We start from the raw sequence: 16,219 nt of genomic DNA, 5'->3' as shown, positions 1-16,219 counted from the left end.
GAAGACAAAATAATAAAGAACAGTCTGATATGAAAAGGCAAGAAGATGAGATAAAAAGGGAGCTGTATCAAGTGAAGATTTCCTCTCAAATTAGAAATTCAACAGAATAAATACCACTTGAAGGGGATAAGGAATAAAATAACACTACAGAAAACTGAATGATTGATATAGATGAGAAATTTGAGAGGTCTTTTTACAATGTAAAGGAAAGGTCAAATAGATAAAACAGTGAAGGTGACAATAAGTATAGACAATTAAAGAAGCAAGATCCTACCTCAGAAATATGCATGATCCTCAGGGAGAAATCAGGACACCAAGAATGAAAGCACCGATGAGAGACTTAGCAAAGTAAACTTTTTCTAAATCGGAAATATCTGAATGTATGCATATATAAGTGAATATGCAGACTAAAAGTGCCATCTTCCAAACAAAAATCGCTAAAAGACATCACTATACCTATTCTTGACTGGACTTTCAAATTACAAGGAAAAAATTACTCTCCAGGAATTCAGGAAAATAAAAAGGGCAGCTACTTCTATTAAAAAATGAAAGTTTGACAGTAACAAATAATGGAGCAACACCCATCAAGTTTTTAATGTGAAGACTGTAGTTCAGTTGGGTTAGACCACATGAGTGAGGGCAACAAAAATAAATATTCGTTGTAACAGGGCTTAAGAAACATTTTCGTATTACTTTCCTTGAAAAAAATATTTAAAAGACATTCCACAAACTGAAAGATTAATAAAAATTAAAAATTCAAGGATGGATACGTCGTAATCTTGCTTTATTGTCTTGGGTCCCAAATTCTGTACTCTAGTTTTTAAAAGTCCTTTAGTGCAGACAAGAATCATCAATGAATGCTAAAATTAGTGAAAGTATGATGAAAAACAGTATGTTCACAAAGCCTCAAAGCATCAACCCACAAAATAGATATTAATTACAAGGGGAAAAACAGTAACTTTACAGAACAGAAACCTGGCAGAGGCCAACATAACTGAGTGATCAGTTATCATCACCAGTAACAAAACATATAGACATTATGTATCTCCTAAGGTGATGCACTGAGAAAAGCCCATCACTTCTGTAGTAGTATTCTTGCCAAATATGCATAAACTCAATCAAATCAGGAGAACACATCAGACTAATCCAAACTGAAGTATGTTCTACAAAAAACCTGGGCAGTACCCTGCAAGTACCAAAGTCATAAAAGACAAAGAAAGACTAAGGAATTGTCATAAAGGAGGTGACGGAGATATGGCAATTAGATATAATGTGGAATCCTGGGTTGATTCCCAGAACAGGAAAAGAACATTGGTGGGAAAACTAGTGAAATGCAAATAAAATTTGTAGATTAGTTAATAGCATCATATCAATGTTAATTTCCTGATTTTGACAATAGTACTATGGTTAGAGATGTTAACATTAGGAAAAACTGGGTGAAGAGTATTTGGAAACTCCCTGTACTATTTTTGCAACTTTTCTGCAAGTCTAAAATTATACCAAGGACTTCCCTGGCAGTCCAGTGGTTAGGACTCCGCGCTTCTGCTGCAGGGGGCACGGGTTTGATCCCTGGCTGGGGAACTAAGGTCCTGGATGCCATGTGATGCAGCCACAAAAAAAAAAAAAAAAATATATATATATATATATGTATAATATCAAAATAAAAAGCTAAAAGAGAAAAAAAATCACTCTGGGTGGTTAAAATGAAGTTCAAGTGTAGGATGAGGAGTGGGTTGTTGTCAGGCAGGTGCAGAACAGAAGATTTTGCATATGTTACTTGGTGAATTGTTTATATCGTTCTTTTACATTTTTGTGAAGCCATTTTTATACAGTGTATACAATCCTAGTAGGGGGTTGGGGGGGGGGAATGGTCCAAGTGGCCAAAGCAATTATTTCAGCTTGGCCTTATCAAAATGTTGCAGCTTTGACTGCAACTATGTTTTTTAAAATTTCACAAGGAACATTCAAAAACATTCAGAGCAATTACATCTTGGTCAGAGAATGATGGGCAGCTTCTATTTTTTTTCCTTATACCTTTAAGTAATTTTCAAATGATTTACAATTAGCATATTTTGCATATATAATCAAACTTAAATTATTTTTTTAAATTTCAACACAACTATACATATGCTATATGATCACATGGTTATACATTTTTGTAAAATTTCGAAAGTAGGATATTTATTTATCCTTATAAAATAATATTTATCCTATATAAAATAATACTTATTCCACAACTGGTTAGGACCACTTTCTTTTATGACTTGGATGTCTCTGTCACACGGTAGTGTTGGAGAGACAGCACCATTATTGAGGTCTTCTTGAGTGGAAGCTGATTTAGCAATACATTTAATTTTGGTTTAATGGGCTATATTTCAAGGTTCATTCTAATATAATCTTGCTACTGCTATCTATTATGGCATAAACATGGCTTCTAAGAAAACCCCTACTCCCTGCTGTGTCAACCATTCAGCATTTGTACATAAAAGTGAAGGTTAGCAATTGTACTGAGACATGAACATATCTGTGATCTAACTTAGGAGGTCATAGATAGAGTAGGAAAAACTTTAAAATGTATGGATCCAGATGCTAGCCTATGGAAATGTGCTCCAAATCTTAAAGCCCACATATAAAAGAAAACTGTTAGAGGATGACTCAAGTTTAACAAAAGTTTAAAAAATTCACATCACATTATCAACAAAAATTGTGAAGCTGAATGAAACTTTTGTAATAATAATGAAGAACTGTTCATTTATACTAGAGGGAAAAAATGTATAACCTTTTCTATTCTATTTATTTTTCTATTACAAAACCACTGTATGAATAGGCAATCAAAGTATGTAGCCAAAACAGTTTAAAAAGGTAGAAAAACAATATTATAGACTGGATCAGGCAGTTGGTTGATAAAATTATGTTATCTCTTTGGATTTTGTAATAGTTTTTAAATTTGTAATTTATTATGATTTTTTTCATCTGAATATGTTTAATTCCATCACTTATTTTATATTTGGAGTTTATATTATTTTTTTAAAAGAGCACCCTTTGCCCAATCTTATAAGCTCAGGCACCCCAAACTGGATCTGTGGGGGAATGTGCTCTCCCTCAGATACATTTTCTGATCACCTCTAAGGCTGCTTCCTTACTCAAAGACTGTTAAATAAGAGGTTGATACTTTTAATAGACTAACAGGGATTTAGCACTAGAGTTAATAATTCTGACAGAGTAAGGCAGAGAATGCTGCTTTCAGTAGGGTGGGAAAGAATAGGATGGAACCAAAAATATCAATTTGTGTGCCTCCTGTGCATGGATGGTTTTCTGCACATCAAAGACTGTGTCTATTTTTAAAAAATTAAGTTTTAATTTATTAATGTAAAAATCCTAGTTCTCTTTAAGTCTAGTTGAACGTAAGCTTTAAGCTCATTTTCATTATTCTATCTATAAATACAGTGAATTTAACAATCATTTTAAGGAAGCTTTTGATTACCATTTAATCAGTTTGTACTGAACAAAATATCCTAAATAAGCAACCCTATTTACAACTTAATTACATTTTTACAAACATTTTAAATCACTTTTGCAAGTGTAATATACTTGATTTCTTTTAAAGCACTTGGAATGCCTAACCTAAAAAGTAAAATCTCTTTTATCTAGCTACTCTCCTAAATCTAAATAAGTTAATTTTTTAAATGTAGTGAATTCCAAATTCCCTTAAACATTGCAATATTGTTTACAAACTTGTTCTTGTCTCTCTTTTGCCCCAAAACTCAAGCCCAAAATAAATTATTTAATTACACTTTTCAAATTGGAATCACAAAGCTATTCTGTCATATACACACATATAACAAATTGTCCATATATATAAATGATTTCTAAATTTAGCCCCAAATTATTATTTAATATTTGATTTTTTTATCTCTATATACTCAGTTCTAAGCCTTCCCAAGAGTTTTCCTATTCCAGGTAAATTGGAGTTTCCATCATCAGAACCTGAGATATTTACCAACCATAGACTTTCAGTCAGGATAAGAAACTGGGTGTGGTGGGCAGTCTTCAAAGATGGCTCCCTCCATGAACCATGCCTGCTGGAATCCACAGCCTTGTGTAGTCCCTCCCCTCAGAATCTGTGCCTTGCTTGTAACCAACAGAATGTAATGGAAAGGAAGTCTTGTTCCTCCCCTCTGAACATTCCTTCAGAATGTTCAGTCTGGGGACTTCCCCAGTGGTCCAGTAGATAGGACTCCATGCTCCCAATGCAGGGGGCCCGGGTTCGATCCCTGGTCAGGAAACTAGATCCCACAAGCATGCTGTAACGAAGAGTTCACACGTCACAACTAAGGAGCCCCCCTGCTACAACTAAGACTGGTGCAACCAAAAAGAAAATTTCTCAGCACAAGAAAAATTAAAAAAAAAAAAAGAATGCTCATTCTGAAGGAAGCTAGCTGCTATGTAAAAAGTTTAACAAACTTGAGTCCACAATGCTACAAGAAAGCCCAAACTAGCCACATGCAGATGCCATATGTGGATAGAGAGAGCGGTCTGGCCAGCTCCAGCTGTCCCGGTCCACAACCATCCTTGTCATTCCAGTTGGGGCCCCGGATATTGTGCTTCTGAATCAAACCATCCCCGGGGAAACCATCTGAACACCTGACCTACAAAACTGTGGAATATAAATATAACAAGTTTCTTTTAAAGCCACTAAATCTTAGGATAATTTGTTACACTGCAATAGATAACTGGAACAAGATGACTGGGCCACTAGCACATGCTGAGCTCCTGTTTATGGCTTTTATGACATAGGATTCCAGGTTTATCTCTTTCGACTAGGATTCCATTATCCTGATTTATACTATCTCTTAAATTTTCAAATTTGATTTGAGTCAATTGGTGCCCAGCCTGAAGGTTATAGCAACTTCCTTCACATCTTGGTTGGATCTTGCTTTTTATTTATTTGTTTATTTTCTCTTTCTTATTATGGACAAAATTTTCAAAGAAATTAAATGACATCTGGTTGGACTCTACATCTCTTTCTTTGTCAGGCTCCAAGCAACAGCATTAAGGTCAGGCTAGTGAAAAGGAGACTTGTGCCTCTGACAGTGTATAGAATCCCCTAGGTGAGAGCTCAGGGCAGATACTACTTCTCTGAGGTAGATAGCATTTAAAATTCCACTCATTGCTGCCAGGAGACCAGGCAGCTGGAGGGCTGCTCTGCTCAAAGGGTGCTAGAGCCAAAAGTGCTTAAAGACTTTAAGCTTGTTAAGGTTTGAAACCTACAGAATACATTATTGGCTTCAAAATATGTTGAGAAAGCGAAAATGCAAAAATATTTAACAGAATGTTCACAAATACATGTTAACTTCACTAAATGCTAAATTTGGTACTTATAGAAATTTCATTACATTTAAACACAATTTTATTAACTCAGACTTTTTTTCACTTTACAAGAATTCCTGAGGGCCAAAACTTCAGTCCATCATAAAGTAAATTACTCACACACAAAAAATCAAAAGTAAAAATATATTTTAAATAAAAAATTGTATTTAATGCAGATCAAGGGTACACTGTGATATTATCATGATTCCACAAATAGGAGAATGAAGTCTCTCCTACGTCATAACATGGTCTTGGGGAACTGGTCAGTTTGCGTAAAAAACAACTCAGGTAAATTTTACACATACAGTCACTATCCTTCCAGCCTGCTCAACTCTCCTTGGCTGTAGGCTATTCTTTCACTATCTCTCTTACAGAAATAGATCCTAAATGATTCTTCCCCTAGGCAATTAATGTATTATTGCCATTTTCAGAAATAAGTCACAGGCAAATGAAATGATTTGCCTAAATGGTTCACAGCTAGTAAATAGAAAATGGTGGAAGACTGGAACTCATGTCTCCTGACTTCAGCATTCTTTTTTCCACTTATTTTTCCCTTCAAAGCTCCTTGGCTGAAAGCCATTGTTAGTGTCAGGAAAGATACACCATGCAATTTTCCCATTCTCCTGGGACATGATTCCACACCAATTGACCAAGGAATCACTCCTAGGACTGTGCTTTGGGAAAAAAAAAATGAAGAATAAGAAAGGCTACACGGAGAAGGGAGAAAGGAAGAGTTTGAGTAAAGAAGCACAAATAATAACAAAAAACCCAAACCCAAACCCAAACCATTTCATAATGTTGTCTTGGGCCAGATCTCCTGCTACCATACATCTTAGATGTGGTTCAGGGCAGAGGTTGGAGTGTAGGAGCCAGAGTAGATTTCTGTGATTGGATCCTGGGGGTAGGAGACAAGAAGGACAGAATATTAGAGACAGCCTTGATTGTCTTTGGGAAACTTGTGTTTTTCCTCCCTTTCAATCAAACCCAGTTCCAAGAAAACCATCTGTTCTTGGTCACTTGCACAATCCGAGTCAGTAAATGACCTCAAGAGGCATTGCATTTCAGCTGTCTTATTTTGGCTGCAAGAAATAGAACTGAATTTTAGCTCACTTTTGCTAATCATGTAGGACTTCATGTTGTGTCTTTCTGTTTCCTGACAGTCCTCTGCTTTCATGTTGACGTTTGGCCTTAATTTTCCTTTCCATCATATGCTTTATTATGAAAACATTTCTATTTTAAGGTACATCAGAAGCCTTTGTTGCTATAAAGATTATAATTTATTAAGTTGAAAAATAATTATGCCCCCAGCAACTGAGAAAAGTTTATTTTCCCTAAGGCACTTTCACCTCTTAAATCACACGATTTAGTCATATAGCCCTGGACTATTCCACCAACATAAGGGAGCCCATCTTGCCCTCACTACCCCCAAAGAGGTTGCAGAAGCCCCTCGCCCATGGAGAGTCTTTTCTGGAGCACTAAGCAAGGGACAAAACACCCATGTGGTCTATAGGCTTGGAAACATAGAGAAAGTCAAGCCAAGAAGCAGCAGAATAAAAATAACCCTTCAAAGAGTTTAAATGTAAAAAAAATCTTCTCCTTTTCAATATTTTGACAGGGAAAAGTGAAATAATCCCAAATAGCAAAACGTTGATTTATTTTGCCTTCATGTTAATTCTATGATGGTTCTATGCTCTCTTTATTGCCTACTTCCTGTTGGGAGTGTCCCTTTAGTTTCCCCACCCAGCCAGTAAAGGTCATGGAGGCAACTCACCCACATTCCTGCAGGAGATCCTCTCTAGTCCACTGGAAGAGCGTCCAGAGCGGCTTCCTAAGCTTAACCGTGAGACTCTCTGTCTTGAGTGTGCCTTCCATCTGGAGGCCATTGTGACTGGATAAGTGCTGAGTCTTTCCCAGTCAGGAGAGCAGGCCTACCAATTCCTGTTGCCCCACAGTAACCTGTAAATCTCCCAATCCTTCACTGCCCTGCAATAATCCCATCTAACCGCTTGTGTCAGATAGAAACCAGAGCTGTCAGGAAACTGTCATTTGTTGTATTCTTGGTGAAGATGATATGTGAATAGGATAATGAAGAGACCACTAAGCTATTCTCATAGAAGAGCGTGGACCTCTTTAAAAATCTTATTGTTTGTCACTCTAGTCTCTTCTGACCTATTTCCTCCTTGCTTCAGACTTAGCTGAGAAGAAACACAGCTGTTTTTCATTATTTTCTCCACCAGTACTCTTCACGTAATTGAAAACAACTACTTCAGACTTCCTTTTCTCAGATGAAATAATGCCAAATCCATGAGTATTTCCTCCATGTTCCATTTTCTTTGTGTGTGTGTGTGTGTGTGTGTGTGTGTGTGTGTGAGAGAGAGAGAGAGAGACAGAGACAGAGACAGAGAGAGAGACAGAGAGAGAGAGACAGACAGACAGACTGAGAAAATTCTGAACAAATCAATTAGAAAAATATCTCTGGGAAATGTGAAGGTGAGCTTGTATTAAGTGAGCTTGGTAAGAATGATGGACTGAGAAATTTGATGTTTATCATGGAATCAGAGATAAGTCATAGAAGCATTTTAAACAGTACAGTGTTTTTATTTTTATTAGTCATCCATTTTATACACATTAGTGTATACATGTCAATCCCAATCTCCCAGTTCATCACACCACCACCACCACCCCTTGCTGCTTTCCCCACTTAGTGTCCATACATTTGTTCTCTACATCTGTGTCTCAATTTCTGCTCTGCAAACCGGTTCATCTGTACTGTTTTATAGGTTCCACATATATGCGTTAATATACGATATTTGTTTTTCTATTTCTGACTTACTTCATTCTGTATGACAGTCTCTGGATGCATCCATGTCTCTACAAATGACCCAATTTCGTTCCTCTTTATGGCTGAGTAATATTCCATTGTATATATGTACCACATCTTCTTTATCCATTCATCTGTTGATGGGCATTTAGATTGCTTCCATGACCTGGCTATTGTAAATAGTGCTGCAATGAACATTGAGGTGCATGTGTCCTTTTGAATTATGGTTTTCTCTGGGTATATGCCCAGTAGTGGGATTGCTGGGTCATATGGTAATTCTATTCTTAGTTCTTTAAGGAACCTCCATGCTGTTCTCCATAGTGGCTGTCTCAATTTACATTCCCACCAACCGTGCAAGAGTGTTCCCTTTTCTCCACATCCTCTCCAGGATTTGTTGTTTGTAGATTTTCTGATGATGCCCATTCTAACTGGTGTGAGGTGAAACCTCATTGTAGTTTTGATTTGCATTTCTCTAATAATTAGTGATGTTGAGCAGCTTTTCATGTGCTTCATGGCCATCTGTATGTCTTCTATGGAGAAATGTCTATTTAGGTCTTCTGACCATTTTTGGATTGAGGTGTTTGTTTTTTTAATGTTGAGCTATATGAGCTGTTTATATATTTTGGAGATTAATCCTTTGTCCCATGATTTATTTGCAAATATTTTCTCCCATTCTGAGGGCTGCCTTTTCATCTTGTTTATGGTTTCCTTTGCTGTGCAAAAGCTTTTAAGTTTCATTAGGTCCCATTTGTTTTTTTGTTTTTATTTCCATTACTTTAGGAGGTGGATCCAAAAAGATCTTGCTGTGATTTATGTTAAAGGGTGTTCTTCCTATGTTTTCCTCTAAGAGTTTTATAGTGCTTGGTCTTACATTTAGGTCTCTAATCTATTTTGAGTTTATTTTTGTGTATGGTGTTAGGGAGTGTTCTAATTTCATTCTTTTACAAGTAGCTGTCCAGTTTTCCCAGCATCACTTATTGAAGAGACTGTCTTTTCTCCATTGTATAGCCTTGCCTCCTTTGTCGTAGATTAGTTGACCATAGGTGCGTGGGTTTATCTTTGGGCTTTCTATCCTGTTCCATTGATCTATATTTCTGTTTTTGTGCCAGTACCATATTGTCTTGATTACTGTAGCTTTGTAGTATAGTCTGAAGTCAGGTACTCTGATTCCTCCAGCTCCGTTCTTTTCCCTCAAGACTGCTTTGCCTATTCAGAAGACCAACTGCTTTTTAAATCCTGTTAACATGGTTCAAGTTTCCTGCCTTGACCAATTTAATGAGTTGATTAACTGGGCCTTTATATTTAACTCAATAAAAAACTAAGCAGATGTAAGTTTAAAAAAATTTACTTGTAGCTTTATATCTTAATAACTGGCACAGTTTGTCCTCAGACATTATTCTTATTCTTTTTCAGAGTCCTTATTTATTTTTCATGTGGCAGGTGGATTCTTAACCACTGTGCCACCAGGGAAGTCCCTGAGTCATTTGATTTTAATAGGTGAGTTTGTAACAAACATTTGCATTTCCTGAAGTTACAACATGAAGATAGACTTCTAGTTAGTTAAACAAATATTTCTGTAAAATATTCAAACTTTTACAGTGTGGAAAGTATGACACATCAGTTCTAAAATTTTTACCCAAGAGTATTAAAGAACAATATTGATGTATTTGAATACAAGAATTCTGAGGCATATTCCTGTTCAGTTTTCTCATGTTTAGAACAAAGCTAAATGTTTAAAGCATCTCTTAAATTAGCTGTGAAAATATCTGACATAGAAATACTTGTTAGCATATATGTTTATATTGGTAGATTTAATTTTTGATGTATTTTAAATTCCACAATATTCTTTTTAAAAAAATCAAAATATAACAAGAATTTGGCTTAAAACTCAATTCTCTGCCCCAGAGGCAACCACTTCGAACCATTTCTTTTTTTTTTCTTTTTTTTTTTTTAGGGTAAGAAGTGGTTTTATTTAGAGAGAAACACACTCCACAGAGAAAGGGCCATCTCAGAAGGTGAGAGGCCTGAATCATTTCTATCTTTAGTTTTTAAAATTTTTCAAATTTCTAAACAATAACTTTACTCACCTATTTCTTTACTAATTTTAGACATTATCAGTCAATAATGTGACAGATGAGGGTTTTGTTCATTTACACACACATCATTAGTCCCACTCTTTACTCCCAATACCATTATTCCACTGTATTTAGTCTTTCTATTGGTTATTTTTGTTGCTCTTATTAAAGTACTTAAATCTCTTGACTAAGTTGTTTATTGCTGTACAACAAATTACACTAAAAGTTAGTGACTTACAACAGCAATAAATGCTTATTACCTCACAGTTTCTGTGGGTCAGGAATTTGGAAGCAAATTAGCTGTGTGTGTGGTCCTGGCTCATGAGATTTTAGTCAAGTCATCAGCTGGAGCTGCAGTCATCTGAGAACTTGACTGGGGCTGAAGAATTTGCTTCCCAACAGCTCACTCACATGGATGTTGAATTGGTGCTGACTGTTGGTGTTGACTTTGTTCCTTGCCATCTGCACTTCTCCACAGGGCAACTTAAGTTCTTCACTACCAGACATTGGCTGCCCCCAGAGCAAGTGTTCCAAGAAAGAGCCAGGTGAAAGTTTCCATGTGCTTTATGGCCTAGCCTCAAAAGTCGCACACCACCATTTCTGTAATAGCCTCTGGATTATAGAGCTTGCGTGAGGGGACTACACAAGGTCAAGGATAACAGAAATGGGGTCATCTTCTTCCTTCTGGCCTCTGTGATTCACATCTAACCCGCCCCCACCCCCAAAAAAATACACTTACCTCTTCTCAAGATGTCACACGAGTCTTATCCTTTATAGCTTCTACTGAAAGTCTGGGACCTTGCCATCTAAATTAGTGTAAGTGTAGGTGTGATTACTTGAGTATAGGTACTGTACAGATCCTGTTAACCTGAACACCTATAAACTAAAGAGACGTGTTATCTGCCCCACACGTTCAACATACAGTAGTGGGACAGACACAGGATAAACCATTATAGACAGTTCCATTTAAAAGTGGAGTAAAAGTGATCACTTGTCCATATCAATTCTGAAATCCAGTTGGAATTCTCTTGATTGGAAAGTGTCTTGACTCAGTCTTACTCCTTCCCTGGAATAGTTCTCATATCTCTGCCTTCTGGGCTACTGTTGCCATCCTTTGAGTTACCCTACCTTTTCTATGAACAGTTGCCTGTGTTTGCTTGCTTCCTGCCTGTAAGTTTGTGGGTCCAGTGCTTCTTTCTTTTCATATGTTTCTGTCCCTTTCAGTCCAAGCTAGCAATATTTCTTCCAGTATAATTTTCTTTGGGGGGATTTACTCCATTAAACAGAAATGCACACATAGGGTTTCTTTATGATAACCCCTTCATCTTGATCTTCAGCTAAGACTGTTGAGAAAGAGCACCCTTAAGCTTCTTAGAAAGCTCTATTGTTCTTAAATCTTTTTGAGGTATTAACAAAAGATTTTATAGCCACACCCTTGACTTCACCTTTTTCCTGACAGTGCCCAGGATTTTATATTCTACTAAAAGCCATATCTTAATTTTAGTGTTGTTTCCTACCTGGAGAGACTGGAAAAATTTTTACAGCTGGCTTCATCAAGTCCTGGCTTCTTACTGTATAAAAATTATTTCTCCAGCTTATCTCTTTCCTCTTGTGTTTCAATATAAGCTGCAAGAAGAAACCAGGTGGCACCATCCACCCACCTGTGTGGAGATCTTCACTAGATCACCCAGTTCATTAGGTACATTTTTTATTTTCCATGTTACTTCAGGCAGCGGTATTGCTACGTTCTGTCTCTACATAACAAGGATTCCCTTTCTCTGGTATTCAGTTACATTTTTCTTAGTTTTATTTAACCTCTCACCAGCAGCCTCCTCTAAGGCCATCCAGGTTCTACGAAAAGTCACTTCAAGGCACTTTAGGTTTTCACGAACACTGTTTTTTTTTCAGCTTCCACCCACTGCCCAGTTCCCAAGCCACTCCCACACTTCAGTTTTTGTTATAACATCACTTCACTTCTAGTACTAAAATCTGTGTCAGTTATCTATTGTTGCTTAAATAATCACTCTAAAACTTAGCTGTTTAAAATAGTGATAAACATTTTTTATCTTAGACAGTTTCTTTGGATCAGAATTTAGGAGAGGATTAACTAGGCGGCTCTGATATATGTTCTCTCATGAAGTTGCAGATGAGATGCTAACCAGGGCTGTAGTCATCCAAAGGCATCCAATTCCAAGAACAGCTCACTCACATGGATTGCAAGTTGGTACTAGCAGTGGGCAGGAAGCCTCAGATCCTCATCACATAGACATCCACAAGACTATACCAGTGTCCTCATTACCTGGCATACACCAGGAGCAAGTGATCCAAGAGAGAAAGCCCCATGGAAACTACAGTGTCTCATAAGAACTAGCTTTGGAATCACACACCATCATTTCTGCAAGATCTTCCTGGTCATACACTTATATCAGTCATACTAAATATAGGAAAGGACCATACAAGGGCATGAGTACCAAGTGTCAGGGATCACTGGCTGCCAGTTTGGAGGCTGGGTACTGCGTCTCTCTTTCTTACTCATCATGTACAGGCTGCATCTCCTAGATTGCCAGTTAGTAAAATAAAGATACTAGCTCCTCTAGTATACTTGCCCCTCGTATCTCTATCACTACCAACCCTTTCCACCACCCAGCTGTTGCCAGTTGTCATTTACTTATTCATTTATTGCTAAAGTTAAGAATATTTACATTCTATTCTGAAACCATAGTTCATATCTATGCTTTGTCTCAGTTAATTCTAGAAACTAAAATCAGTAAATAGCATTTATATTCTTACAGCTTTATAAATAATGTAAAGAGCCAAGTAGTGAGCAATGATATTGCTTCTTTCCCTTTTGTTCCAAAGTCTAATTCCTATGCCATATAAAGAATAATGTTTAAATTAATTATATTTCCTTCTAATTCAACAGTTGCTCAAATTTATTTATTATGTCATTTTAACTTTCTTTTCTATTTAAACCACGCCCTTCTGTGCAATTTTTATTTCCCTGGAGTTTGATGATCCATGTTTTTTATCATTGGTAGAAGAAACCTATGCCTTCTAAATACCTCCTAGTCCTTACCTTTTCTATCTATTAATTATCTACTAAGTCAGTCTGATTTTTTTTTTTAATTTGACCACACCATGCAGCTTGTGGGATCTTATTTCCCCAAACAGGGGTTGAACCTGTGCCCTCAGCAGTGAAAGTACAGAGCCTTAACCACTGGCCTGCCTGGACCGCCAGGGAATTCCCAGTCTGATTTTTCTATTGCTATGAATATATCTATTCAGTGCTTTCAGCCTCATAGAACAAAAAACACAACTCAAACTGGCCTAAATAATAACTGAAAATCCAAGATAGGATGGATTTCAGAGTTGGTTGATCTGGTTGCCTCATGAATGGAGGGTAGCTACCTTCACTTAGGGGTACCTACTTCCTCATTCATGACTAGTGGAGACAGAGAGTTACTACCAGAAACCTTTCCAGTATAATAAGAAGAAACATTCTCAGATCTCCCTCGCAAATCTTTCCTGCTGCTTCAATGATCATTCTTGAGTCTGTCACTCAGGAGGAGATTTACTCTGATTGGCATATGCCAATAAGAGTCTGTTCCTAATGCTGGAGGTGAGGCCAGTGTCCTCTAAATCATACGAGCTAAATGGAAATCTAGAAACTTGAATATCAGGTTTATCTTGGGAAAATAGAGGGATTTGTGAATTCTGAGTAGGCAATTAACTATACATTTTTAAAAGGATGGCTTTTTAGGTTTGGGGGTTTTACAATGATGTTTTAGAGTATAGTTCTTTTTCCTTTATCTTACTTGGCATGCAACAGTCTATTTCAGTTTGAAGTCTTGTGTTTTCTTTCAGCTACAAAATTTTTCATATGTTATTTCTTTGATAATTTCTCTTCCATGATTTTTCTCTGTCTAGTCTTTAGGTCAGTTATCTCATTTGTCTTTGTGAAGTAATGACAGCCTCTACTGAATCCCAAGTTTGTTTGTTTGTTTGTTTTTAGATATTTCAGATACAACTTGAGTCTGTTTCTAAATGAAAAAGGATGGAAATGACAGTAACAAACAAGATTTCACCACTGAATATTGTGATGTGACTGTAGCAGTCTTATATGTGAAACTCAAGAAGGAAACAGCTGTGTTCCAAAGCAGCTAAATATGCAGGTCTGAAAAAATGAAGGCATTTTGTTTAACTGCCACATTCCCTCCAAAGCCTATTCATCTCCTTCAGCAACCCAAAGATTAAGCACACGTTCTGCTTAGCTATATAAAAAAGTGGCAAACATGCTGCACCACTGACATCACAGGACAGTTGACTGTAAACTAGACTTCTGATAATGGGTTTCAGCTTCATTTTCTCACAGGTCATCATCTTCATCCAAGAGAGCAGTTGTCTGCAAAACCTCTAGCTCATGCTCACACTGCACTGCCAAGGCTGGGTCCGTGACCACCTCTGGTGGGTCAAGAGCAGGCATGGTGATGAACTCCAAGTTAGGGTCTTTAATCAGTTTCAGAAGAAGGGCTTTTCAAAGTTGTAGTTACTTTTGGTGGAAATGTCATAGTGCTGAGGATTCTTCTTTTGGTGGAAGACAATTGATTTTGCTTTAACTTTTCTGTCCTTAACATCCATTTTGTTGTCACACAACACAATGGGGATGGTTTCACATACTCATACCAGATCTCTATGCCCATGAGGCACATTCTTGTAACTTTTTTTTTTCTTGTAACTCTTCGTGTTACATCAAACATTATGATGATACACTGAGCTTGGATATAATAGCCATCTCTCAGTCTACCAAATTTCTCCTGACCAGCTGTATTCCATGCATTGAACTTAATAGGTCTTCTGTTGGTATGGAACACAATGGGATGGTCCTCAACACCCAAGGTAGCTATATACTTCTCAAATTCACCAGTGAGATGACATTCCTCAAATGTAGTTTTTCCAGTACCGCCATCACCAATCAATACATGTTTGAACTGAACTTGGAGTTCTCCTTGGGCAGCCATCCTGATGTTACTTCCAGAAGCGTCTCCACACCCGTCTGACTGAAGGTTCTGGATCCCAAGTTTCGATCCTTAGTTTCAATAAATATATTCATCTTTTCATTAACTTACTCATTGAATTATTTATTGAAACTTTATTAAATATTATAAAACAGGCACTGAGCTATGTGGTAAAGATACAAATATAAGTAAGATATTTTCCCTGCTCTTAAAGGACACCTGTCTAGTGGGGAAGATACACTGATGTATACAGTGCTGTAGTTGAAATATGTGCAGAATAGAATTGGAGTCCAAAGAGGAAATAGACTATTTAATTGGATAGCAGACAGAAAAGACTTCATAGAGAAGGTAATACTTAAGCTGCATCTTGAAAGATGAGCAAATACTCACCAGGTCAGTTGTGGGCAAGGAGGCAGGGCTTTCCAGGCAGGAGAAGCAAAGTAACATGATGTTCTCAGAGACGTTTCAAGAAGTTTGAAAGGGATTGATTGTAGAACTGTGGTATAGAATAAGAAGGGAGAAGTAAGTAGGACCCAAATCATGGAGGACTTTATATGCCAGACCACAGAGTTTGGACTTTATCCTGTAGGTAAAAGTGTTTTAATTAGCAGAGTGACATGGTCATAATTATGTGCTCAGATACACCACACTGGTTATGATGCAGAAAGTGGATGGAGACATTAGACCCTGGGAAACCAGTTACATTGCTATCATTACAGATCAAGTGAGGGATGATGATTACATGATCTTATAGATCAGAATATGTCACCCGAAAATATGTCACTCTGGCATAATGATTATTTTGAGGTGAAAGCAATTGAGAAAAAGAGCACAGGACGAGCTCTCTACCTTCCTACTATGTACCTGAAAGCAAGATAACAAATTCCCTTTGTGAAGATGTCCTCCTTCCCCTTTATATACCAGGGAGAGAATAGCAA

General features: G+C 37.1%; 1 pseudogene; it reads right to left on the bottom strand.

Annotated features, from left to right (window-relative positions):
- Window positions 1–14,632: 14,632 nt before the first annotated feature.
- On the bottom strand, window positions 14,633–15,284 carry LOC113612308 (GTP-binding nuclear protein Ran-like; annotated as a pseudogene).
- Between the last annotated feature and the right edge of the window lie 935 nt (window positions 15,285–16,219).

This window comes from Aethalodelphis obliquidens, unplaced genomic scaffold, assembly GCF_003676395.1.
Source record: "Aethalodelphis obliquidens isolate GAN/ISIS:26980383/991018 unplaced genomic scaffold, ASM367639v1 scaffold74, whole genome shotgun sequence".
Taxonomy (NCBI): Eukaryota; Metazoa; Chordata; class Mammalia; order Artiodactyla; family Delphinidae; genus Aethalodelphis; species Aethalodelphis obliquidens.
This window is presented reverse-complemented; position numbering and strand designations above follow the sequence as displayed.